Source organism: Furipterus horrens, unplaced genomic scaffold (genome assembly GCF_987537825.1).
Source record: "Furipterus horrens unplaced genomic scaffold, mFurHor1.1.pri manual_scaffold_12, whole genome shotgun sequence".
NCBI lineage: Eukaryota > Metazoa > Chordata > Mammalia > Chiroptera > Furipteridae > Furipterus > Furipterus horrens.
In genome coordinates this window covers 54,985,473-55,010,573 of record NW_028327182.1, presented here as the reverse complement: position 1 = coordinate 55,010,573, position 25,101 = coordinate 54,985,473, and the positions used below count along the sequence as shown (strand labels likewise).

The 25,101-nt window shown below is 40.2% G+C and overlaps 1 protein-coding gene across 2 annotated transcripts in view; it reads left to right on the top strand.

Annotated features, from left to right (window-relative positions):
• The window catches only part of STK24 (serine/threonine kinase 24), a 173,008-nt gene that overhangs the window by 76,614 nt on the left and 71,293 nt on the right, over positions 1-25,101 (top strand). The gene's annotated exons all lie outside the window — the stretch shown is intronic.

Here is a 25,101-nt window from a genome sequence, read left to right as displayed (position 1 = left end):
TGTTTTACTGAACTAAGAAAGGTCTCTTTTAAAATGGGGTTTTGGAAATCTTAAGAACTGCTGAAAAACATTCTGAAGTAATTCTTGTGGAAACTAAAACTTCATAGGCAAAAAGAAGTATTTTCTGAGGGAGGCAGCAATAAGTCCAGATAATGTAAGAAAGACTAGGCCTCCCTCTTGCCTGGGTTTATCCTCTAAATTCTCCATGTTGCTGCTTGCAACTTACTCTATTGTTAAAGGGACAGTGCAGGCTTTCATTTTATGGAAATGTGATAAAGTATAAAGTGGAAGGATAGACTTTTGAGAATCATTGACTCACTAAAATGAATATGTAAAGGAAATCAAAATTGAGTGGTAATCCTATTTTTTTCATAGCTTAATGGCTGGCAATATGTAATAGGTTAAATGCAGCATTTTGAAATGGAGAGGATAAATTTTGGAGTCAGATGCCCAGAACTTAAATCTTGCTTGTCTGGGTGTGTGGCCTTGAGCAGTGTGTATGTGTATATATTTATTTATTTATTTATTTATTTATTTTAAATTTTAAATAACTTCTCTCCTTCCTCATTTGTAAAGTGGAAAATAATGGAATATACCTCATTGTTGCAAAGATGAAGTGGAATTGCATGAAAGTACCTGGCATGCAGAAGCTACTTAATGAGTGTTAATTTCCTTCCTTAATTGATTAAGTTTATTTATACTTTATTTCTGAAATTACATTGCAATGAAGGACTTATCCAACTGAGGTCAAAGCGAGGAGGAAGAAGTGTGCCAACAATAACAATCAATGTTGCTTTGGGGGTGCATCCACTTTGGATCTTGACAGAGCAAAAAAGGAAGTACTGTACATTTTATCATTCTCATGATCCAAGAGAACCCATGGGACTTCCATGTGGGAAAGTAAAAGTCTTCTTGAAGTTAAATTTTTATTGAGAAAAAAGGAACATTTGAAGAAACTCAACTTGAATTCTGTACTGTTATCACTTAATAGCCTTTGTGAAATGACTTCAACAATAGTTTTTAAGTAAATTCAGAGTTGGGTTTCATGTGGTATTTGAATGTTGTGCTTTAATATGAATTATGATACCTTTGGCAGTGGAAGATACTCACAAACTTTTGGTGATTAATACCAGCTAATATTTAACTATGGAAATTAAGGATCAGTGGTTCAAAAGTATCTTCTTCAACCATTGCTGCTCGGCAGAGTTTTTACTGCATGTTGTAATATATTGCTTTATTGTGGCCAAACATGGTGTTACCTTGACTGTATATATTTAGAGATTCCAGTCACTGATTCTAGAACATACTTTTTTTTTTTTTTAATATATTTTTTGGTGTTCCATAGACTTTTTAAAAAGATTTTATTTATGTATTTTTAGAGGGGAAGGAAGGGAGAAAGGGAGAGAAGCATCAATGGGTGGTTGCCTCTCGTGTGCCCCCAACTGGGGACCTGGTTCGCAACCTACGCATGTGCCCTGACTGGGAATCAAACTAGCGCCCCTTTGGTTCACAGGCTGGCACTCAGTCCACTGAGTCACACCATCCAGGGCTTAGAACATACATTTCAAGTCAACCTAACTTTGATCTAGAGTTGCCCAGTGAATTTATTTATTGTCAACATAATGTCAGCTGTTAGAATAACCCCCCAAATTTATAATGGCTCAAGTATGATAGATGTTTATTTCTTGCTCACTGGTAACCCTAATTTGTGGGCAGTTTTCCTCCAAACAATGATTGAGAAACATGTTTCTTGTACCTATTGTTCTCTTTCTTTCATTTTCCATTCATGGCTGTGCTTGTCTGCCTTAAATCATCATGGTGGGGCAAAAAAATGGAGTCTCCTGTGGGAAGTTTTCATGTGTACAGGCCTAGACATAGAACCCATTATTTTTTTTCTGCCCTCATTGCCCTGGCCAGAACTCAACCACACCTAATTCAGGTGAGGCTGGAAAATGTCATCTAATCCTGTGCTTTATGGAAGAGGAAATATGCTTGGTGCTCAGCTGGCCATTCCTTTCCAAAGCCACTTACTATATAAAGGAAGTGAAATAACTCATGAAATGATTTTCTCCATGGATAATTTTGTCTGTAGTGCCTTGTATAATTTACTAGGCAGATTATTATTTAGAAAATATAACTGCCTCAAGAATGCCAGGAAATAGTGTCACAATTGTGAAAAGTTGCCCTAATTTCTTTTCTTTTTCTTTTTTTTTTTACCCTTACCCAAGGACATGCTTATTGATTTTAGGGGATGGGTTAGTGGGGAGAGAGAGAGAGAGACATCAATCAGTTGGTTGCCTCTCATATGTGCCCTGACCAGGGATCGAACCTGCAACCTAGGTATGTGCCCTGACTGGATATCAAACCCATGACCTTTCAGTGCACAGGACAGTGCTGCAACCAATCAAGCCACACTGACCAAGGCAAGTTGCCCTAATTTCTTAAGCCATGTAAAAGACTATTCTGTTTCATTTGACTAAAACCATAATGAATTGTTCTTGTTAAACAATATTAAATATCATAAGTTGGGCAGGACAAGAATCCAGACCTATGATTTTTAAAAATTTTTACCAGATATCAAGATTTATTATAAAGCAATAATAATAAAAACAATATGGTACTGGCAAAGGGAGAGACAAATCCCATTTCACAGTGACAGAAGATGCCCTCAAACTCACATAACTAATTGTACATTAAAAAGGCCAAATTTTACTGTATGTAAATTATATCTCCATAAGAAAATAAAATGACCTTATGTATTTGAATCTATTTCTGGACTCTATTTTATCCCTTGTTGGTTCTTACATAATACTGTCTTGAACATGTAGTTTTGTATGCATTAAGTAGTGAAGTCAGGAAGTATTAAGGACTTCTATCTTTCTGGCACTGGAACCCTACACTGGGTGAGGTATCTTTCCCATTTTTTATCCACCACACATGGATGTTGGACCACCCACTCCTGTCTCTGAGCCTCTCTGCGCCTCTCTGCACCACTGCGTCTCCGCCCTTCCTGCCCATGTGGATGAATGTTGCTTCTTTAAATCCTTGGTTGTTGGACTTCCACAGAGCTTGGTTTTCTGACAGTTCAGGATGATATTTGTTTTGTAGCCTAGTTGTAGTTTTAGCTATAGTTGTGTGCAGAGGTGAGGTGTGTTTACCTATGCCTCTACCTTGACCAGAACTTCTAGACCTGTGATTTTATCTGCCCGTTTTTATATAACAGAGTTTCAAGAATTTTCTTGGCCCAGAGGAAGACCCTCAGGGATGAGCCAGAGGCTGTTTTTCCATCATCTCTGTAGGCTTATGAAGTTTAGTATAGTCCTAACTGTCAAGGAAGATACAAATTAAATTGATAAGTAAGACAAATGGGTCTTGGACACAAAGTTGAAAATAATGGTGGTTTATATGTTTTTTGTTGCCTTTTAAAAAGTTCCCCATACTGTTGTCAGAGGTAATATTTTTAGTTTTTTAAAGTAGTGATGGGAGATGGGGCTTAGGATTTCATCTTGTATTAAGGGGCTTTTACAAAGCAAGATTGATCAAAGAGGAAATAAGCAGAAAATTTTTTCTTCATTACTAGGTTAGCATTACAAAATCTCATAGTGATGTTTTGGTTTCACTCATGTAGTCTAGAAAAAAAGGTTAAAAATAATAGGTAAGTGGTGCAAATTTGTGAATGTTGCTGAAGATCAGGGGAGAGTGTGTAGTTATGATCAAATCAGGTACTGCTTTGTAGCATGTTTCCCCCCAAAGATTAAATACAATGGCAACAATTTAAGGAAGAGAAGGAATAATACAACAGTGAAAATGTGTTTATTTTGATGAATCTGAGGCTTGGACATGTCTTGATAGATTATCATGTACCATAGAACTTTATTTGCTATAGTTTAAATGTTTACCTTTTGTGAAATTAAACCAGCTAGAATATTTAGTTAACCAGAAGCCTCCATGTCCCAACCATAATACAATTGGAAGGATTTTTTGTTTTTTACAGAAAAACCATCCACAAAGTCATAGTGAAACTTTTTGTATTTGTGCGTGTAGGGGGTACATTGGAAAGTGTACAGGAAGAGAGGATTTTTTGATTTTTTAGTGAAGACACACTAAGATGGCACAAGATCATAACAAAGGACAGTAATGGTGTTGCATAGGGTTCTAAGCCTTTTTTTTTTTTAATGAAGCATTCACAAGTTCTGCTAACTCCCTTTAACAATATAAATCTCTTAAAAATTTTTTGTTTTATTTTGTAAAGATTGCCAGACTATTAAAATCTCCCTTTGAGATTTACTTAGAGTAAAAGCCAGGGTTTTAGTCAGATCCTAGTATAGGTACTTAATTATGTGGGTGCTCTTCAGGCTGCTGATTTCCTCAAGGATAAAATGTAGATAAATGCAGATAAATGAACTTATCTTACAGGATTACTAATAAAGATTGAATTTGTATATACATAAAGGGCCTGACTTGTATGTAGGTGATTTTTAGCAAATGATAACATCTTTGCCAAAAGACTTAGAATTCACGAGTCTTAAAAACAGATTATTATAGCTTTATCATTTTCTTTTACAGTAAATTATGTAGTGCTCTCAAGCATCAAGCCAGTTCAACCCAGGCAAATCAGGTTCAAGGCAAAAAACCCAGTAAATAAAAAAGGTGTGTTTTTTACAGAGTAGGGGTCTCCAAAAATCCCCAGAGCCTGCAGGTTGGGGGATGGGGAAAAGGAAACAGCTTTTAAGATGCCTTCACATGCCTGTGGCTAGTGGCTAGTGTCTTAGTTACACAAATGGCTTTGGTTCTTCCAAGGCCCCAAGGAGATGGGAGGGGTTTTGACCGTGGAATGGTGCAGAAAGAGCATACAGAAGCCTGTGCAAGGTTCTGTGAATGGTCAGAACTAATTACCACACCCACTGCCTCACAGGATGCAGTCAGGGATTTAAAAATAAGGTGGCAACCGTTTTAGAGAAGAGAGGAGATCCATGCCGTTTGCAAAGAGGACAGAGGAGATCCACGCAGTTTGCAGGAAGGAAAAGATCTACATGTGGCTTTGAAAGAGGAGAGGAGATCATGCGGTTTTCAAGGAGGGCAGAGGAGAACTCCATGCTGCTTTGAAAGGGAGAATACCATGTGGTTTTGAAAGGGCAAAGCACATGTTTTCCTGGACTGTTATACGGAGTTCTGATGACATCATACCCCAGATCCTGAAGGAGACAGGTGACAGATAAGGGATGGGGAAATTCTGGGCATGTTTTTGGCCTCTAGCCTTTTGGGGAGCAAGGGAAATGCTGAGTCCCGTGGAAAAACAGGGCTCTGAGTTTAAATGCTCACTGCCCTCCCCCCAGGTTGGAATACTGTAAATAAAGACCTGTTTTTCTCAACACTAGTAGTAGGGTTTTACACCAAGGCGCCACGTGAAAGAGCCCCCTTTCTCTCTCTAACAGTTTTGGCAACCCCAGATGGGACTAATGGAACCTGTAGCCAGGTTCCCTGTGTAACATGTTTATCAAATGTTTACTTTGTCTTAGTTGTTGTTTTTGTATTGGGTTGGCCAAGATGTCTATAGTTTCTTTCTGGAAAATGAAAGACAGCATTTTTCATTTTCACCAATAACTGTTGATTTGGATATTTTGAGTATGTCAGCTTTCTCCTGTGTGGTATCATGTTGACTGTTCTCAGTTAATGTCTCCATGTGATGGCTGTCAACTTCAACTGGTCTGCCTGACCACAGAGCATCATCATCCAGCAAGAAATCTCCAGCATGAAACTTCACAAACCACTTTTGACACATTCGAGTAGTCACAGCACCTTCTCCATATACTGCACAAATCTTTTTTGTGTGTTTTAGTTGCATTTTTACCTTTCTTGAAACAATAAAGCATAATATACCGAAAATGTTGTGTGTATTCTTCCATCTTCAATATTAAAATGACTATACACAAATTCACCAATTTTGATTTTTTTTTTTAAACACATGCTGATAATGACAGTGGTCACAATACAATCTAACAAAATAGTTTTGAATGAAGTTAAAGACAACTAAGCAGTATTCGAGCCATCTTATGGAAAAAAGCCAAACAAACATTTTGGCCAACCCAATAGTAGAGATATTAAGGAAACGTCCTTAAAGTGAGTAGTTGTCTAATAGTGGATTCAGGTCTCTGACTTAAGAATAAGTTTTTCTTCAGTTCCTAAAATTTTTTAGGATAGTTTTACCCATCAGATTCCATGATGAGATTGAGAAGACTAAGTCCTCTATGTAAGTACTGTTTATTCTGGTAAAGGATTGATTGTATTGTATACGTTACAGATGTATGTACTTCGGGGTAATTTTTTATAAAGTTACATTCTTTTGACTTGTTGATCATTAGAGTAGTGTTAATGAATGAAAAAGCAAATTAGATGCTGATTCATTCCTTTCCTCCCTTCTTCCCTTTCTCCCTCCCTCCCTCCCTTCTTCCCTCCTTCCTTCCTTCCTTCCATATGGTATGTCATTCATAATGCTAAAGCAGAGGTCTTTCCACTGTAGCCTCTAAGCTTTGGGCAAGTTTTGATATGCCTCAGTGTTACTGAACAAAGCAGGCTCATCCATCCACATGGCGCCTTGGTGTATGACCCAACAATTAGTGTTGAGAAAAACAGGTCTTTATTTACAATATTTTAACCCTGGGGGGTCTGGGAGCCCTTCAGCTCAGAGCCCTGTTTTCTCCTGAGACCCAGCACTTCCCTTGCTCCCCAAAAGGCTATAAGCCAACCCCAAACCCAATAGTTCCCCATTCCTTATCTGTCAGCTCTCCCCTTCAGGATCTGGGATACGTCGTCTCTGTCCTTCACATAATAGTCCAGAAAAGCGTGTGCCATGTTACACTGGATCATGGTGAAGTCAAGGAAAGGCACAAGTCCTAAAAGAGTGTCCTCTTCATTAGCATTCCTGGTAGCTCCCATCCATCTGTGTCTGGTTGGGGAGGTCCCACTCGTGTCTCAGTGTTCTCCATACTCTTAATTCGGAACTGCTTGGCACCTCTATACACACCTGACTTCATGGTGGGCTAGTGGGGTCCCTCTGCAGTCTTTCAAATCATGTGGCCCAGCGCCCAAAGGGCTGCCGCTTTTCGTTTAAATGCTAACCGCGGCTTGTGACGCAGTGGCTATTGTGACCAGTCATGACCATCCACAGAGGTCTCGTGCCATCACTGTGGTCAAACTTCCTCCCATCTCCCTGACGCCAGGCAGTGGCCACAACTATTTGCATAACTAAGAAACTAGCTACCAGCCATAGATATGCAAAGTACCTTAAAAGCTGTATTATTTCCTTGCTCCATCCCCAAAACCATGGGCTGTGGGAACTTTGTGGACCCCACTCTGTAACATTAAGATATGTGAGTCCTCAGTAGATAAAACATTGTTTTGGCTACTGTGTATGAATTTATTTTTCCCTGCCACATAGGGATTTTTAAAAATTTGAACACAATAAAATTAACTTTTTTAAATATCCAATTCTTACAGTCCTGTGCATTTTAACATGTGTATATTCTAATGACCACCTCCACACATAGGATATAGACAATCCCAGCATCCCAAAGAATTCTTGACCCATTCCCCACCTCAACCCCTGGCAACCATCAATCTATTTTCTGTCCCTGTAGTTGTGCATTTCCCAGAGTGTCATGTCTTTTATTTTTGGCTTCTTTCAGTTATAATAATGCATTTGGGATTCATCCATATTTGTATATGTATCGGTTATTTGTTCCTTTTTATTGTTGTTGTATACCATTATATAGGTGTATCGTATTTACCTATGGAAGGGGCAGGCAGTTGGTTTGTTTCCATATTTTGGTAGTTATGAGTAATGTTGCTATAAACATTCATGTTCAGTTTTCATTCATTAACATTACTCTAACGACCAAATGAGTCAAAAGAATACCTAGAAGTAGGATTGCTTGATCATACGGCAACTTTTAATTTCTCTTGGGTATATGCCTAGGAGTACAGTTGTTGGGCCACATTGTAACTATGTTTAACCTTTTGAGGAACTGTTGCACTGTTTTCTGAAGCATCTGCACCATTTTATGTTCCCTCCAGCAGTAAGTTGAGGGTTCCAATTTCTCCACATCTTCATAAACTTTATTATCTGTCCTTTTAATTATAGCTATCTCTACTGGGTATGAAGTGGTATTTCAGTGTGGTTTGTGCTTGCATTTCTCTCATGGCTAATAATGAGCATAATTTGTTTCCTTTCTTGCCAATACTGATAAAAAACTTCCTAGTTTTTCCTCTCTTTAAAAATTTAATTCAGTTTATTTAAATAAAAAAAAAAACCAGCAGTCCATTCATTTCTGACCCCCACCCCACCTGACTCGTGAAACCATGTATCTGTTGAGTATCTCTACTTTTTTTTTTTAAGTTTAGATTCCACATATGAGAGAGATCATATGGTATTTCTCTCTCACTGACTTATTTTACTTAGCATAATGCCCTCAAGTTCCGTTCATATTGTCACAATCGGCAAGATTTTTTGTTTTTTTTTGTTATAGTTGAATGATATTCATATATGTGTGTGTATCACAATTTCTTTATCCATTTGTCTGTTGATGGACATTTATTTAGGTTGCTTCCATATCTTGGCTATTGAAGAAAGTGCTGCAGTGAACATGGGGTATGTATGTCTTTTCAAATTAGTGTTTTTGTTTTCTTCCAATAAAGACCCAGAAGTGGAATTGGTACGTCATATGGTAATTTTACTTTAAATTTTTTGAGGAACCTCCATATCATTTTCCATAGTGTTTTCAGCACTTTGCATTCCCACCAACAGTACACAAGGGTTCCCTTTTCTCCATATCCTCAACAACACTTATTTGTTGTCTTTTTGATAACAGCCATTCTAACACATGTGCAGTGATATATCATTGTAATTTTGACTTGCATTTCCCTGATGACTAGTGATGTTGAGCATCTTTTCGTGTGTTTGCATGTCTTCTTTGGAAAAAATGTCTATTCAGATCGTCCCATTTTTTATTTGAATTGTTTGCTTTTTTGCTATTGAGTTGTTTGAATTTTTTATATATTTTGGCTATTAGGTTCTTATCAGATATGTGATTTGAAATTATTTTTTCCCATTCCTTAGGTTGCTTTTTTATTTTGTGGTTGGTATCCTTAGTTGTACACAACGTTTTCCACTCACGTAGTTATAATACAGGATTTTATTATGTTTATTTGCATTTCTACAACTAATAGTAAGTTTGAGCACCTCATATTCTTAGCCCTTAGCGTTTTCTACTTTGTTGAATTATTTCTTCATACTTTTTTGTGACTTTTTCATCTTATTTTCTGTTTTTTTAGAAGCTTTTTACGTTTAGATATTTTACTCTTGATTTATAGTGGGAAGTAGGGGTTTTATTTTTCTCCATGTAGTGGGATAGGTTTTCACTTACTGTTTTATAAATAATCTTTTCCCCTCTCATTTATGATGCTATTCGTCGTCGTCGTCGGCAGCCGTCCGTCTTGAGAGACGATGGTGTAGCTTCTTAAGAGTCTATCTGCACCGCCGAAAATGGCTGTGCAGTCCGACTCGGGAGTGACACGGTATCTGTCTCCTCCTGTGTTGAATCGAAGTCTTGCGATGATGCTGGAGTGTCCTCTCCAGTGAAGCTGAAGCTACAGAGCCTGGGCAGGGTGATACGGAGGGTCTGCTGTTGCCCATGCAGCAGACCCCCCCTCTCTTCGCAGCTGAAGGGTCCAAGGGAAAGACGGAGTCAATACAGCTTGGCTTCAGGTGCGCCGCAGGAGTTGCCGGTGTTGACTACAACGTCAAACCGCCTTAGGGACTCCGGCTCCGGATTTTCTGTCGGGGTTTACTCCCTTAGCCTTTCCCCTGAGGAGGTATGCCGCAAGGCAGCGGAGGTTTTTTGGAGTCAGAATCACAGCAAAATCTCATACAAAGTCTGTCCAGAAGTTATCCAGCATGTAATATGAAAAATAGAGACACTTATTGAAGAAGATACAAGAAACATTGTACATAGGACAATGACACCTAAGTCTCCTTCAAAGTAGGTACCTTGGGACCACACACAGTTCTCCCGGTTGCCATCAGCTGCCCCGTCGTATTTTCCTGAATCTCCTCGATGGTCTGAAATAGCTTTCCTTTCAAAGTTGGTTTTAATTTTAGGAAAAGGCAGAAGTCACAGGGCACCAAATCTGGGCTATAGGAGAGTGCTGAGTCACCTGGGTGGTTTGATGTTTTGCAAAAAAACTGCATGAGATGTGATACATGAGTGGATATGTTGTCGTGATGAAGCTGTTGATCTTTTCCTGGGCCAGTATCATTCATGGTGTGCTTGTGTTTATTTTACATTTTTACCTTGGTTTTGTTCTAAGTCTTAATATCTGAAAAGGGTAACTCTCTTCACCTCTGCCTACGTACATACTTTTACTACTTTTAAAAAGTGTATGAAGTCTTTAAAGACCTTTAATCTTTCACAAGGTTTTGAATATTTATACATTTTTTGTTTAGGATCCTACAAAAATTATAAAATTTATCTTAAATCTTCCCATCCTTGAACACAGATGCCTGTCTTTTTGTTTGGGTTGTGTTTTGTGAGCTTTACTAAAGTTCAAAACTTCCCTTTCATAAAGATCTTGTGGATTCATAAATTAGTTCTTAGATACAAAGTTTTTATTGCTATTTTAGTGATACATTTTTGGATTGGTTATTGCTTAGTTAAGGGAATGATGATTTTTTTCACATTGCCTGTGATAACTTTGCTAATTTTCTATGAATATGCTTATATCTACAAATAATGTAGTTTTCTGCCTTTTCTTCTATCCTTATCACCCTCTTACATTTTGACGATGACTTCTAGTGATCTGTTAATTATATAGTGACAGGAAGGATATACTTATCTTGTTCCTGATCTTAAAAAAAATGCATCTTAAAGTTTGCTTTAGTAAGTATGGTATTTGCTGTAGAGTGTTGGTGTACAACCTTTTTTTAAAAAAAAATTAAGGCTGTCTACTTCTGTTCCTAGAGGTTTATTTATTTGTTTGTTTATTCTTAAACCAATCACAGCACATACTTTTTACTGTAGTTTTAAAGATATGTGATATTTCTCTTTCAGCTTTGGTGTAAGTAGGTGGCAGTTGGCTATTAAGGTATGTCCTTTCTGACTTATAAGAAAACTGGCGGCATAGAGTGAGAAGAGTCTTCTCTAGTTGATGTTGCGAGGAAGCCCAGGAGAGTTGGCTTTATTAGTTAGGAACTTTGCTATCCTCATCTAAGGCAGCTTCATTCACCAGTCTTGCAATTTTGCACAGTTCTTATAGATCCAACAGAGAAATAGTGTAGGGGCACCAAATAGTCCCTGTAAAAAGTTTCAATATGTAAGTACGTAAGGGCTTTAAATGTTCTTCGTAAGAAGTAGCAAGGACTTGCTAAAAGGCCTTGGAAAAAGGAATGTAAGAAGGAGTGTTATAGCAATTAGTGATTTACAAGCTAAAAGGACTTCAGCCTCTATCACCTCCCATTTGCTTGCTTGTGTCTGGTTTATAGCATTTGTGAAGGTTGTGCTTTGCAGAATGTCTAGCCCTTTGAAAATAAATTGCTTCACAGGGAGTTCATCCCTGGCTGAATAGCTGTGTTGCTGTCGAAGATAACCTTTAGCCTTGCGAATTTCTGTTCCTGTTACTGCCAAGACATTCCTGCAGTCCAGCCCAGCCCCCTTTTCCTAAGGCTGTTTCCCGCCAAAGAAGAAACAAAGAGACTGCACCAGTATAAAAACCCAGCGTTTAGACTCCATTGTAGGTTGGAGCATGTTAGAGACCTGCTCAGGGTCTGCCCAACTCCTGGCCATTATTAAAATCCTTTGCTTAACTTTATACACCGCTTCAGAGTGTTCAATCTCGCCTATGTAGCCGTAACATTTTGGAGGCCCCAGCGAGATGCCTCTGTAAAGCGGTGCCGCCTTCGGTGAGCCCCCGGGGCTTCGTGCGGTCCCGTGTGTCTAGCTGACGTGTGGCAGGACAGCGGCCGCAAGCTCTGATTGGGAGCAATTCCCTGCGCCTTCAGGAGACACTCGGGAGCTGCTAGAAGCCCTGACGGCCCAGTCTAGAGTAAGCAAAGGACAGAGGACAGCCTCGGCGACAGGTGAGTGGCAACCCATTTGGGCAGCGGACTTGGGCCACTTGCCACTGAGACTTGGTCTCTTTTGTCCTCTGGACGCAGAGGTACATATTCCCGAACAGGGAATTTGTTGAAGCCGGCTTGGCTAGCTTCATTTGGATTGTATAGAGCTCTTTTGGTTTTGGGGTTCTGCTGTCTGTAGCCGATGCTGTTCATCTAACCTCAGAAGCCTAGGCGGGGTTTGGGTGGGATTGTTTAACCTCTGAGTGAATGTGTGAGTGAATGTTAAGGTTAAAGTAAAAAAAAAAGTTATTTCCTCCTTTTTGTGTGCCTCCACAAACTTCGGTCTATGGAGTCTGAGTGGGCTCTAGCCTCGCAGGAGGAGAGGCCAAGCGGGCATTTGTTTGGCTTCCTTTGGGAGCTCCCAGCCCGTGTTTGTCTGCACCATGAGGGGGGAATTGCTCCTGTGCCTTGTGTTCCAGCTCCTAATTGTAATCCAAATTAAGTGCATGTTTGTAGCAGTCACCTTAGCCAACATAAGGGGACGCCAGTCTAAGCCTGCACCCACAGTTCTTGACTGTGTGCTCCAGAATTTCCCCAAGTTCTGGGCACAAAATCCCTTCATAAACTCTGGCACCCTGGAAACATTCTGTAGGTCAGAGTGGCCTGCTTTTGGGGTCGGGTAGCCCCACCCCCACTTGGGAGTACTTTAAATCTAAATATTATAAGTGTAAAATGGTGTCTCTCACGAAGCAAAAATGCAACAAGCAGAAGGGAGAGTGTTACTGGGGGAAGTAGCAAGGCAGGAGGGAGCTGTGCCTTGAAAGAGTGGCTCCTGCTCTGCACTTCTAAGGGAAAAGTGTTTTTTTTTAAGAAGAAGAAAAAAAAAGGGGTATTATCTTGCAGATGGCTAGTGAAGGCCAAACAAAGGTGGGTTAGTTTAACATATTCTGTAATCTGGGAAGGCCCCTGGTTCCCAGCTCAAATTGCTATCTCTCAAACAGCTGCAGGCGTGGGAGAGGGGGGTGGGGAACAGGAAAACCAAGGCTATCAATATGGGCAGTGTCACAAAAAAAAAAAGCCTAGGACCCTCTGTGCTGTGTCCTGCTGCCTTGGAGCCCTGGCCAGAGGGATGAGGCTCCTTAAAAATTTCCCCAGAGAAATTGCTTGCAGCATTTCTTTCCACCCCAGGTAACTTCTAGCAATTCAGTTTGCATCTGAATACTCCCTGCTAGAACTGCAAGGAGGGGTAATGTTAAATTTGCTAGCAAAGCGGCAGTCTATAATCCCCTTGCTACAGGTTACGGAAAGAGCAGAATGTCTGTCTCTCCAACATGGAGGAAAAAAAAAAAGTGACAGTTTTAAAACTCAGGCCACTCTTCTTCAAACTGGTGCAAGCTGCTTGGGTGCCAATCAGCAACACCTCTAAAGCTGTAACTAAAGGGCCTTCAGTCTCCTCACTGCTTCAGCAGGGGGAATGTGCCTGTATCTTAAGGAAAAGTGTTGTTACACATGAATAAAACTAATGTCCATTCTAGACATCCTCTTCAATAGGAAAGAAAGAGGAATAATCAGGTGGGCTGCTATAAGAATATTAAAAAAAATGCAAGCATCCTTCTGGTCAGGGAATTGTCCTGGCCAAACAAAAGGTTCCCAATAAAATCCTAAATAGAATAGTAATAGGTCAAATAAAACAATTGAAAAACTTCTCAGGAAAGCTCAAAAGTGTATGTTAGAAAAAAAAAAAGAAGAAGCAGGAACTTCAGAAAACTGCAGAATATCTACAAATCTAGGGAAATTTTAGCTGCTAAATACTGAGTTTGAGTAGAGTCCTTCACAGTGTGGAAAAGAACAAGAATTGGAAATGGATTATGGTTAAATCTGAATGGGTAAATATATGGAAAGTTTGTGAATGTTGCAGAAGGTCTGTGGAAAGTCATAAAAATGTATAAAAAGGTTGTAAAAGTTTTTAAACCTGGGGAAAGGAAACCTCAACTACTTGTGGTCTAATTGTATGGTTACTGTACCTCTGTATTGGCATTTAGCCTTGGGACCTATGAAAGGTCATTTGGAATTCCCAGTGTTGGAATTGACATTAGCCATTGGGGACGTAGAAAAGGTCTAGAATTCTCTGTATTGGTATTAGCCATATAATCTGAAAGGAAAATTGAGGTTTCCCAGAGAGAGTTAAAAAGAAAAAAAAAAAAGAAAACTTCACATGTAGGAAAGTGAACAAAAGAAAGTATAAGGCATGGAAATGCAGTTTTAGTAAATATTAGAAGGACAAGGATTTTCCTTCACACTGTATATTTTTCTCCCTACCTGATCCCTCCAGAATTTGGCAATTTAAAGAAGTAAGTAATGACATTAGGTTTCTTTGCATAAAACTAAAAAGACCAGTTGTTAATAAAGGTATTGTTAACCAAGACTTTGACTGGAATAATATGCCTGAAAGAGGCATGCTTAGGCTCTGGTTGTTACCAGGAAGCCCTAAGGAACTGGATTTAACTTTTGAAGCTAAGAAAAGCCCATGAGAAAAAAGGCCTGACACCTTGGTTGGTTGTGCGGTTCATGGCAGTCTTTCCAGGGAAGGAACGAAGGTTGCTTTCCTGAAAAATGGCTAGAAGGAACCTCAAGGCACAATGAAAAATCCAAAGGACTTGGGAAAAGCAGGTGTTTACAGGCAAGGCTGAATGGCAGGTGTGTGGCTCAGCTTCTGTGCCCTAGTGGGCAGACTAATAGTCAGCATGAAGGTTCCTTGTATAAGTTCCAGCAAAGTAGACTTAAAAATCATATGTGGTCAATCACTGCTCTTGTTGTGTTTATGCAAATGAACAGGCTAAATTAAAACTGTATTTAATGCAGTTCCTTTAATAACAAGGAGGGTAATCTTAAGGAGAAAAATCGTGACTCAAGGAAAATCGCAATGCTCAGTGCAGCTAACTGTCTATAAAGTTTGTCTTCACTTAAAAGTTAAACCAGGTCTGTGACATTATCAAGGATGCTTAATTTACAGGCAAGAAGAATGTCAGGTGCCTTGCAACTGGATGTCTTCCCAATAAGACAGTCTCTCCGATTTGGAGACTGGTTTGTGAATTGTGTTGTGTGAATTAACATGTGTGTTCTTTCTGTTTTCATAGGGCATAAGCTTATGATCTCATTACCTGAGTAATTGTACTTATAGGCCTCACTTAAGAAGCCCATCTGCAGTGCCGCCTCCTAAGACTCGACGGTTTGGCTGAACTAAGTGGTTGGGTTGGTAAAGTATGGGGTAGTCTGTGAGCTTCACTTTAAAAACTTATTTCTCTTTTCTATCCTAATGACTTGGACAAAAAGGGCCTAAAGGTCTGAGAGGGGGGGAAAACCTAAAATATTTCCCTCAGCCCCAGCTAAGTATAGTGAGCAAAAGAATTTTGGACAGGTGTGACATGCCCTGCACACCTTCCTCCAAAGAAGCCATTTCTTTTCCTAATGTGGGACATTGAAAAATTAATCTCTGTCTTTTGTCATCTAGTGGTTGTGGGTTAAATGATGCCTTTTAACCCTGTTGCCAAATCTGTTGCCTCCAGAATATGACAAGGATGTCAATTTGTCCAACAGTGCCAGCCCTTGGAAACCAAGAATGCCGCTGCCCGGAGACAGCCAACTGACCTGGACTCTGCAAAATCCTTCCCCATAAGGGAGGGCCGCACTCCCCTCCACCCCCACTCTTATTAGAAATTCCTAGACCCAAGGGTAGGTAGGACGACGACCATGTTCAGCTTGAAGCAGCTAGAAGAGCACGAGACCTTCGCCCATTGTCCTCTTATAAAATAAAAGGTCTTAAGCCTAAGGAGGGGAATTATACAGGGGCTTCAGCCATTCCTTATAAGAAAAGAACAAAAAAAAACTGGGAATTAGGCTAATTCCTCCCAAGTATACTGCACTACACTGAAAAAAAATGGTAAGGCAAAAATAAGTACAGTGCCATAAAATTTTCTATCATTTTGAATGTAGTGCTTTCTTTGTTGGTCATTTCCTTAATTGCTATTAATCTTTGACTAGTTTTCAAAGCTGTAAAAACTTATTTTAGTCAGTTCCTAGTTGTTAATTTAATGTTTCCATAAGGGTCTGGAAATTTGTTTTCCATCATCTTGCTAACATTCCATTTGCTCTTCTTATTAATCATTGAATCTACAATGCATGGCACATAGCAAGTGCTTAACAAATGTCTGCTAAATTAAATTGTAAGTGTTTGCTTTAGGTTTGTGAGATATGTTGCTGGTATTTTAATAGAAATTGCATTGAATCTATGAATTGCTTTAAATAATGTGGACATTTTGGAAATGTTAATTCTTCCCATCCGTGGATGTGGTGTATGCTTCCATTTATTTGTGTCTTTCTTAATTTCTTTCTTCAGGGTTGTGTAGCTTTCCGAGTGCAGGTCTTTTGCCTCTTTGGTTAAGTTTATCCCTGAATACTGTTGTTTTTCTTGTTGCTATAGTAAATGGAATTTTTTTTCTGGTTTCTATCTCTAATGTTTTGTTGGTATATAGAAACGCTTTTAATTTCTGAATATTAACTTCGTGCCCTGCTGTTTTGTCAAATTCACTTATTAGGTCAAGTAGTTTTTTCGTAAAGTCTGTAAGGTTTTCTATGTATACTATCGTGTCTTCAGCAAGTGGTAACAGTTTTGTCTTCCTTACCAATTTGAATGTCTTTAATTTCTTCTTGTCTAATTGCTGTAGTTAGAACTTCCAACACTGTTTAAAAAGAAAAGGAAAAAAGTGGACATCCTTGTCTTGTTCCTAATCTCAGAAGGAATGTTTTCATTTTTTGTCCATTGAGTAGAATGTTGGCTTCAGGTTTCTCATATATAGCCTTAATTGTGTTAAGGTATGCTCCCTCTATTCCCATTTTGCTAAGGGTTTTCATCATAAATGGGTGTTGTACTTTATCAAATGCTTTTTCTGCATCTATTAATATGATCATGTAATTTTCGTCATTCATTTTGTTTAGGTGATGTATTATATTTATTGATTTGCGAATATTAAACCATCCTTGTGTCCCTGGGATGAATCCCACTTGATCGTAGTGTATAATCTTTTTGATGTATTGCTGGATCCTGTTTGCCAATATTTTGTTGAGAATTTTAGCATCTATGTTCATTAGCGATATTGGCCTGTAGTTTTCTTTCTTTGTTATGTCTTGACCTGGTTTTGAAATTAAGGTAATACTGGCTTCATAGAAAAAGTTTGGAATTTTTCCCTTTTCTTGAATTTTTGGAATAGTTTGAGAAGGGTAGAAGTTAGTTCTTCCCTAGATATTTTGTAAAATTTGCCTGTAAAGCCATCCAGGGCTTTTGTGTGCCGGGAAATTTTTGATTACTGTTTCAATTTCCTTCTTTGTTATTGGTCTGTTAAGACTTTCTACTTCTTAATTCTGTTTTGGAAAATTATATGTTTCTAGAAATTTGTCCATTTCATCTAGGTTGTCAAGTTTCTTGCCATATAGTTGTTTATAGTAATTACAATTTTTTGTATTTCTGTGTTATCGGTCATAATATCTCCTCTTTTGTTTCTAATTTTGTTTATTTGGGCTCTTTTTTTCTTTATAAGCCTAGAATCAGCCCCTGCTTTTGTTAATCTTTTAAGTTGTTTGTTTAGTCTCAGTGTCATTTAATTCTGCTCTAACCTTAATAATTTCCTTCCTTCTGCTTGCTCTGGGCTTTGTTTATTATTGTTTTTCTAGTTTTTGTAGCTGTGGGGTTAAATTTTTGTGTGGAGTTCTTCTGTCCTCTTTGGGTAGGCCTGTATTGCTATGGACTTTCCTCTCAAAACTGCTTTTGCTGTGTCCCTTTTAGTTTTGGGATGTTGTATACTCATTATCATTTGTTTCTGAAAACTTAATTTCTTCCTTGCAGCTCCTGAAAGCTAGCATTATAAATACCCAACTCCTTATCCTTGCTACTAAGCCCCTCCTGAAAACCAGGGTTTAAAAACTCTATTTATAGTCCCTAGACGTCCCTAATAGGTTTAGTCCAGGGACTAGAGGGGGGATTATGTAAGGGCACCAAATAGTCCCTGTAAAAAGTTTCAATATGTAAGTACGTAAGGGCTTTAAATGTTCTTTGTAAGAAGTAGCAAGGACTTGCTAAAAGGCCTTGGAAAAAGGAATGTAAGAAGGAGTGTTATAGCAATTAGTGATTTACAAGCTAAAAGGACTTCAGCCTCTATCACCTCCCATTTGCTTGCTTGTGTCTGGTTTATAGCATTTGTGAAGGTTGTGCTTTGCAGAATGTCTAGCCCTTTGAAAATAAATTGCTTCACAGGGAGTTCTCCCTGGCTGAATAGCTGTGTTGCTGTCGAAGATAACCTTTAGCCTTGCGAATTTCTGTTCCTGTTACTGCCAAGACATTCCTGCAGTCCAGCCCAGCCCCCTTTTCCTAAGGCTGTTTCCCGCCAAAGAAGAAACAAAGAGACTGCACCAGTATAAAAACCCAGCGTTTAGACTCCATTGTAGGTTGGAGCATGTTAGAGACCTGCTCAGGGTCTGCCCAACTCCTGGCCATTGTTAAAATCCTTTGCTTAACTTTATACACCGCTTCAGAGTGTTCAATCTCGCCTATGTAGCCGTAACAATAGAACCTGACCTTGCTTTGGGGAACAGGCCATTGGAGAGGCCCCATCACCAATTCCCTCCCTAGTATTCCTTCCTGGCCCTTGGGTAGGACGGATGCCGAGGCAGAGAATTTTAGTAGGCAATTCTATATCTCTGCTTCTAAGCCTTCTCAGGGTTCCTAATGTGGAGGACTAACCTGGCTCAGAGTGACTAAACTGAAAATGTAACAGAACCCACGGGCTGCTCCAATTGAAACAGAACCCATGGGCTGTTTAGTTATTAGGGCAGTTATTAGGGGCCCAATTGCCCGCCACCAGAAGCATAACTCTCAATACCAGAGTTTAGTGAAAAGAAAAAGAATTCTTTATTTAATGGTTATATAGATTTAGATTATTTGCGGATTTTTGCTGTTAAGTCTTATGTTCTTTAAAACACCCACAGACACATAGTTCTGCCTCCCCCTGCCAAAGCAGGCTAGTTTTAGAAAAGTCAGAGGTACAGTTTTCCCACTTCCCAGACATAGTTCTGTTTTATCAGCAGCTGCCAATCATTCAGTCCTGATTGTGGAGCTTGTGGTGCCCTGCAGCTTTTAATGCAGAACCACGTGGAGTTCCCAGCCTCCTTGTAAACCGCATGGAGTTCTTCTTTCCTTTCCAAAGCCACAGTGGTGTTCCCCCTTTCCTTTCAAAGCTGCATGGTGTTCTCTCCTGAAATGTCTGTGGCATATTTTTAAATCCCTGACTGCATTCTGTGATGCAGTGGGCATGGTAACCAGTTTTGACCATTCACAGAACCTTACACAGGCTGTGTGCTCTTTCTGTACCATTCTGTGGTCCAAAACCCCTCCCATCTTCTTGGGGCCTTGGAAGAACCAAAGCCATTTGCGTAACTAAGACACTAGCCACTAGCCACAGGCATGTGAAGGCATCTTAAAAGCTGTTTCCTTTTCCCCATTCCCCAACCTGCAGGCTCTGGGGATTTTTGGAGACCCCCATTCTGTAACAAAAACACTGCACTGGCTTGTGTTTTGAATTTGAGCAGATGTTTTCAGTTTGTGGAAAGTTTTTGTATTTGGATCTGGCAAGAAGGAATTATATGTCTCCTTGAGAATCATTCAGATGGTGTCTGGGAGAGGCTCTGGGTGGTCATTGTTTCTGTGTATGCAGCTTGGAATGGTTTCTCCTTTTGCAAGAGTCTATGAAGAAGAAGGAAGGATCCCCCTGGGTGGCCTGGACTTATTGTGGTGAACCACACAGTTCTTTATGTTTTTGAATTGACTGTAATATTAAGTATTATTCATACAGTATCTTTCAATTACACTTTGGTACTTTTTCCCTCTGCCTTTTGGACCAGGTAGGCTTGTGGGATAATAATGCAGCTCCGGTGTGACTTGGAATAGAGGTTTGGAGATTTGGGGAAAGGTCTGCAAATTTGGTTTTGGGAAATAGCATAAAGGTGCTAGAGAACTAGTTAAAAAGGATGAAGACTGTCTTTACCCACCACTTTTCTGTTCTTTTGTAGCCATTCTGACCCCAAGCTCTAGGGATCTGGAGACCTTCCTTTGGAGATCTAGTTCTGGTTCCTCATCTGTAAAATAACGAGATTGGACATGTTTGTCTTTTAAGTTCCTTTCAATCTCTGATTTGGCTTAGCTTGCCATTTAATAAAGTATTTCTTTTCCTTTTTTTAAATATGTTTTATTGATTATACTGTTACAGTTGTACCAATTTCCCTTCCCTCTGCTTCCCTCCATGTGGTGGACCCCCTCCCTCCAGTTGTCCCCCCCTTTTAGTCCACGTCCATTGGTTGTACATATAGTTCTTATCAACCTCTTCCTGTCTGTTCCATTCCCTCCTACTATGCTTCTTAATTCCTGTACTATCTCCCGGCCTCTCCCTCTTCACCCTCCCTGCTGACCTCCCCCCAGTATGTTCCCCATACCTATAGTTCTTTTTCCACTCTCGTTGCCTATTTAGTTTGCCTTTGTTTCGATTCCCTAGCTTCTGTTGTTGGTTCTTGTGATGCAGTTTTCATAGTTCTGATCCTCCTTTTTCTAAACCAGTCCCTTTAACATCTCATATAACAGTGGTTTGGATCTAATGAACTCCTTCAGTTTTACTTTGTCCTGGAAGCACTTTCTCTTCCCTTCTATTCTGAATGACGGCTTCGCTGGATAGAGTATTCGTGGCTGTAGGTTTTTGATTTTCATTACTTCGAATATTTCTTGCCAGTTTGATTTTAATGTGTCTTGGTGTGGTTCTCCCTGGGTCCAGTTGTTTTGTAACTCTGTGCTTCCTGGACCTGCAAGTCTGTTTCCTTCCCCAAGTCCTGGAAGTTCTGCTTCAGTACTTTTTCACATAATTTTTCAATTTCTAGTTCTTCTTCGCCCTCTGGCAATTCTATAATCTGTTTGTTCGATTCTTATAGCTGTCCCAGAGGTTTCTGATTCTCTCCTCACTTTCGTTTCTTTTTGTTTCCTCTTTCCGCACTGGTTGACTGTTTGTTCCTTCCCTATGTTCCGGTTTGTTGATTTGATCTCTGGATTTTATTTCCTCACCACTTTTCTCGTATGTGTTCTTGTTCTTTTCAGTATGAATGGCTTTCAATCCTTTCTCGTCTTGTTACAAATCTTTTGTTAATTCTGTAAGCCACCTAATGACTATAGCTCTGAATTGAGCCTCTGAAAGATTTCTTATTTGTTCGTCTGTCAGATTCTTCATCTGCTGAGTCACTGGGATTTGTATAGTAGTGTGTCTCATTTTGACAGATTTGTGTTTTGCTTTGCTTCTTGGGCAGGCTATAGGGGGGCGGAGCCCGTGTACTTGTCACAACCTGGGGACTGTGGCGATCCGCTATCTTTTTCGCCACGCTGTGGCGCTTTGTCGTCACTACCCAGCGACCGGTGGTGATCCGCAACCTATTTCAAGGCGCTGTGGCGCTTTGTGTGCGGGCGGGGGTCCAGGATGGATTCCTGCTGTTATTCTCCGCTGGGACACCGGGATCCGTCCTCCCGCCCTCTGGGCCTCGCTGACCGAGGCAATGCGGGGGCTGCCTTTCCCAGCATTGGGGTTACAAGCTGCCAGGGATCGACTGCAGCCGGGATTGCTCTCCCTGCCACTGTCCCTGGTGCTACCGCAAACAGCACCGCCTGATTTCGCTCTTCCTACCTGTCCGATGAGCATCGCTGGTTTATAACTTCGTACGTTGGGCTTCTGTGTAGTTTTATTTTCTGGAATTTCTAGGTATCTTTTGTTTTGAGGTAGTTGTATTCCTTTCTAGTTGTAGAGGGAGACGGAGCATGTCAGTCTAAGCCTCCATCTTGATCAGAAGTCTAATAAAGTATTTCTTGTGCACAGTCAGAGAAATTAGGATCATAGATTACTAGAGCAGGAAAGGAACTTGGAGGCTCCTGGCCCATACTTTTAGTGATTTCATTATTTTCCTAGTGACACAGAGTTGGTAGTTAAGCTGGGGTTCAGTGCCAGAGGTTCCCCATTCCTGGTTCACCATTGACTTCCTTGCACTTGACTGTTGTCTTACCAGCTATTTCTCCCACATTTGCCTTATTGGATTTCTTCTCTTTGGTGGCTTGTTCTGCTTTCTAGAGTATATTTGGGATGTCTTTGGTGTTATGGAGCATTTACGAGCAAAGAGGACACGAGGCAATTTAGAAACTAATTTATGGCGTTTATTTACCTGGCTAGGGACGGTTCTTCCCATTTTCAGAAGCAGAAGATGGGAGAGCTGCCCCGCCTTACAGATTAAAAGGTTTTTAAAGGCAAAAAAACTATACTCATGTCCTTGGGGCAGCCAGATAACAACGACAGGCGAAAGAAGAAAAAAACTACAAAGGCGTGAGAAACTACATATACACACACTTTCTAATTTAGAAGGAGCTTCAGCTGATAAACACTTGGCGCGCCTGGGGTTGAGATAATAGCCAGGGTCAGCTAGCAAAGGGGCCTCAAGGTTGCTAGGATACGTGAGCAAAAAAATAACCTGCCACTGGAGTAAAACGCAAAAATGGCAAAGAGTAAAAAATGACCCATCACATTTGGCAGTAGCTGAACCCATTTTATGTGAGTGAAAACATTCTGTCCGAAGGAAAGGGGTGCATTACCCTTGTTCCTGTCTTTTCTCCCCTTATGGGGGATGATTGATTACCTGGAGGAGTGGGATCTTGGCATCACCTGGGAAGGTTAAAATCTTCTCAGGCCTGATCCTACCTTGAGAGTTCAGTTTTCAGCTGTGGCCTAGACAGTGGGAGTTTTAAAAGCTCCCCAGGTGATTCTGTGTGAGGTCAAGGGTGAAAACCCACTGATCTGTAGGATCATCGTGAGAGAAAGGGCATCAGCAGAGATTAGCACACAGAAGGTTGCTTTCAGTGTTGAGAAAATTAAGAGAAAATTACCACTAAAGATGCTTTCATTGTTAGATAAAGTACCAACTCAGAAGATTTAAACAATAAGGATATACATTTACTTACAAAGCAAAAAATTCCCAAAGAAGGGTAGCTCCAAGTGTAGTATAGCTGGTGATCAACAGTGTCATTGAGAATACAGGTTTCTTCTTTCTTTAAAGGCTTTACCTGTGGGCAGATGAAGAGCCTTTTCTTTCCCCCCCTGAAAGAATTTGGTTCTTCAGGTTCCAGAAACCTTTCTCAGAATCCTCTCCAGGCCACTTTCCTCATATTTAATTCATTAGAACCTGTTACAAGCTGATACATTAGTCAGCTTGGCTACCTCATTGGCTCCCACCAAGCAGGATTTATCTCTGGAGCTGGGAGAAGGGTTACTGGGAGAGAGAAAGGTGGAGGTGTTAATTGAGTGGATCAACTGTCAGCACCTCTCACTAGGAGTTCTGGTGGGTTCTGCTGTTGACATGCCCATTTTTTGAATGTCTTCTCCGTACCACCACCCTTCTGGGAAATCTGGCATCTGCTTACCTGGGAGCACTCCCTATGCTGGTGGCCATTGGGATCCCTGGAAGCTTGAGCAAATTGGCCAGACAGTGGATCTGCAGGCTCTTAAGCCCAGGGTCACCATTTCACACTTGCCTTGAATCTGAGGCTGTTGAATTTTTATTAACTTCTTGAGTAGTTCAGCAGAGGAAATTCTTGTCTACTATGTAAAAATGGTTTTATTCAATCTTCATTACATAGGTGATTTTCATCTCTGTAGCTCTACATCTTAAATGAATGAATTTGCATTTGAATTTGTTCCAGTGTAAGGTACAAAGAAACTGGTGACTCAAATTAGAGTAGGAAATAATTAGCAGCAAAGAGCAAATGTAATTAAATCTTGAAGTAGGGGGTCTCTGAGTCAGAATCAACAATATTAGTGTACTTAGAAGTCAGGAAGTAATAGTTTCACAGCTAAGCACAAATGCCTCCGAGATCAAAGGGGAAAGATATTCAACACCAAACACCGGGAAATGAGAAAATGTAGGTAGACAGCTCAGCAAACAATTTAGGAAATTACTACCCTCAGTAAATTTAGTTAATCATATTAGACTGTAACTCTGGAGTATCCAAGCATGGAGAAACGGAGGAGGAGGGGGAAGTGGGGGCGGGGGTGGGAGGCTACTCACCTTGGTATAAAACGAGCTTTCTTGGTCTATTTGGGTATGCATAGCTTTGCTGTGTACACCCAGCTCTGCAGACCTGTGAATAAACAAAGCCTTGGCTACTGCTGAAGTCCTGTGTCCTGGTGTTTTTATTGTAAGCATTTCTCACACCAGTAGCTATGGCCCATTGTGACATAGTGCCGATAGACGCCTAGCCAGTGCCTAAAAAATCTTTCATATGTTGCTGGGAAATTGGACTCCTGCAAATGGGGAGCTGCTTCAGCTGCCAGAGCTGACTGTCATAGCAAGCCCACACAGGATGCCTTTTGTCTTTCCAGCTCCTTTGCTTACACCCAGTCTTACCGACAATTCCATTTTGGTTTTGTGGTCCTGTTGCTTTCTTTGTCAGCATGTCCTTTCTTGTTCTTCACCTGTGGATGGTTCTATAGTGTCACGTAAAGCAGTCTGGCTAAGATGACCTTTCTTCTTGTAGCCAGTTCAGTTATTAGCGAACTTGCTTTCTGTAGAAATGAGGTTTTCCTGACAGCTTGTGTTTGTTTGCTCTTCACCCTTACATTCTAGGGCAGGTCTTTTGTGGTAATACTGCTTTTTTGTCTGACAATTGAGAACTATTGGGTTCTGAAGGATTGAATGATGTGGAGTTAGTTCCTGGTCATTTCAAGAATAGGTGAGAGGGAGGGGGGTGCTGGGCTGGGGGGAGCAAAGGGGAAAAAAATGGAACTATTGTGACAATAAAATATAACTTAAAAAAAAAAAAAAGTGAAAGGATTTTGATGTTTCTCTTTTGAAAACCTACCGGACCTAAAGGA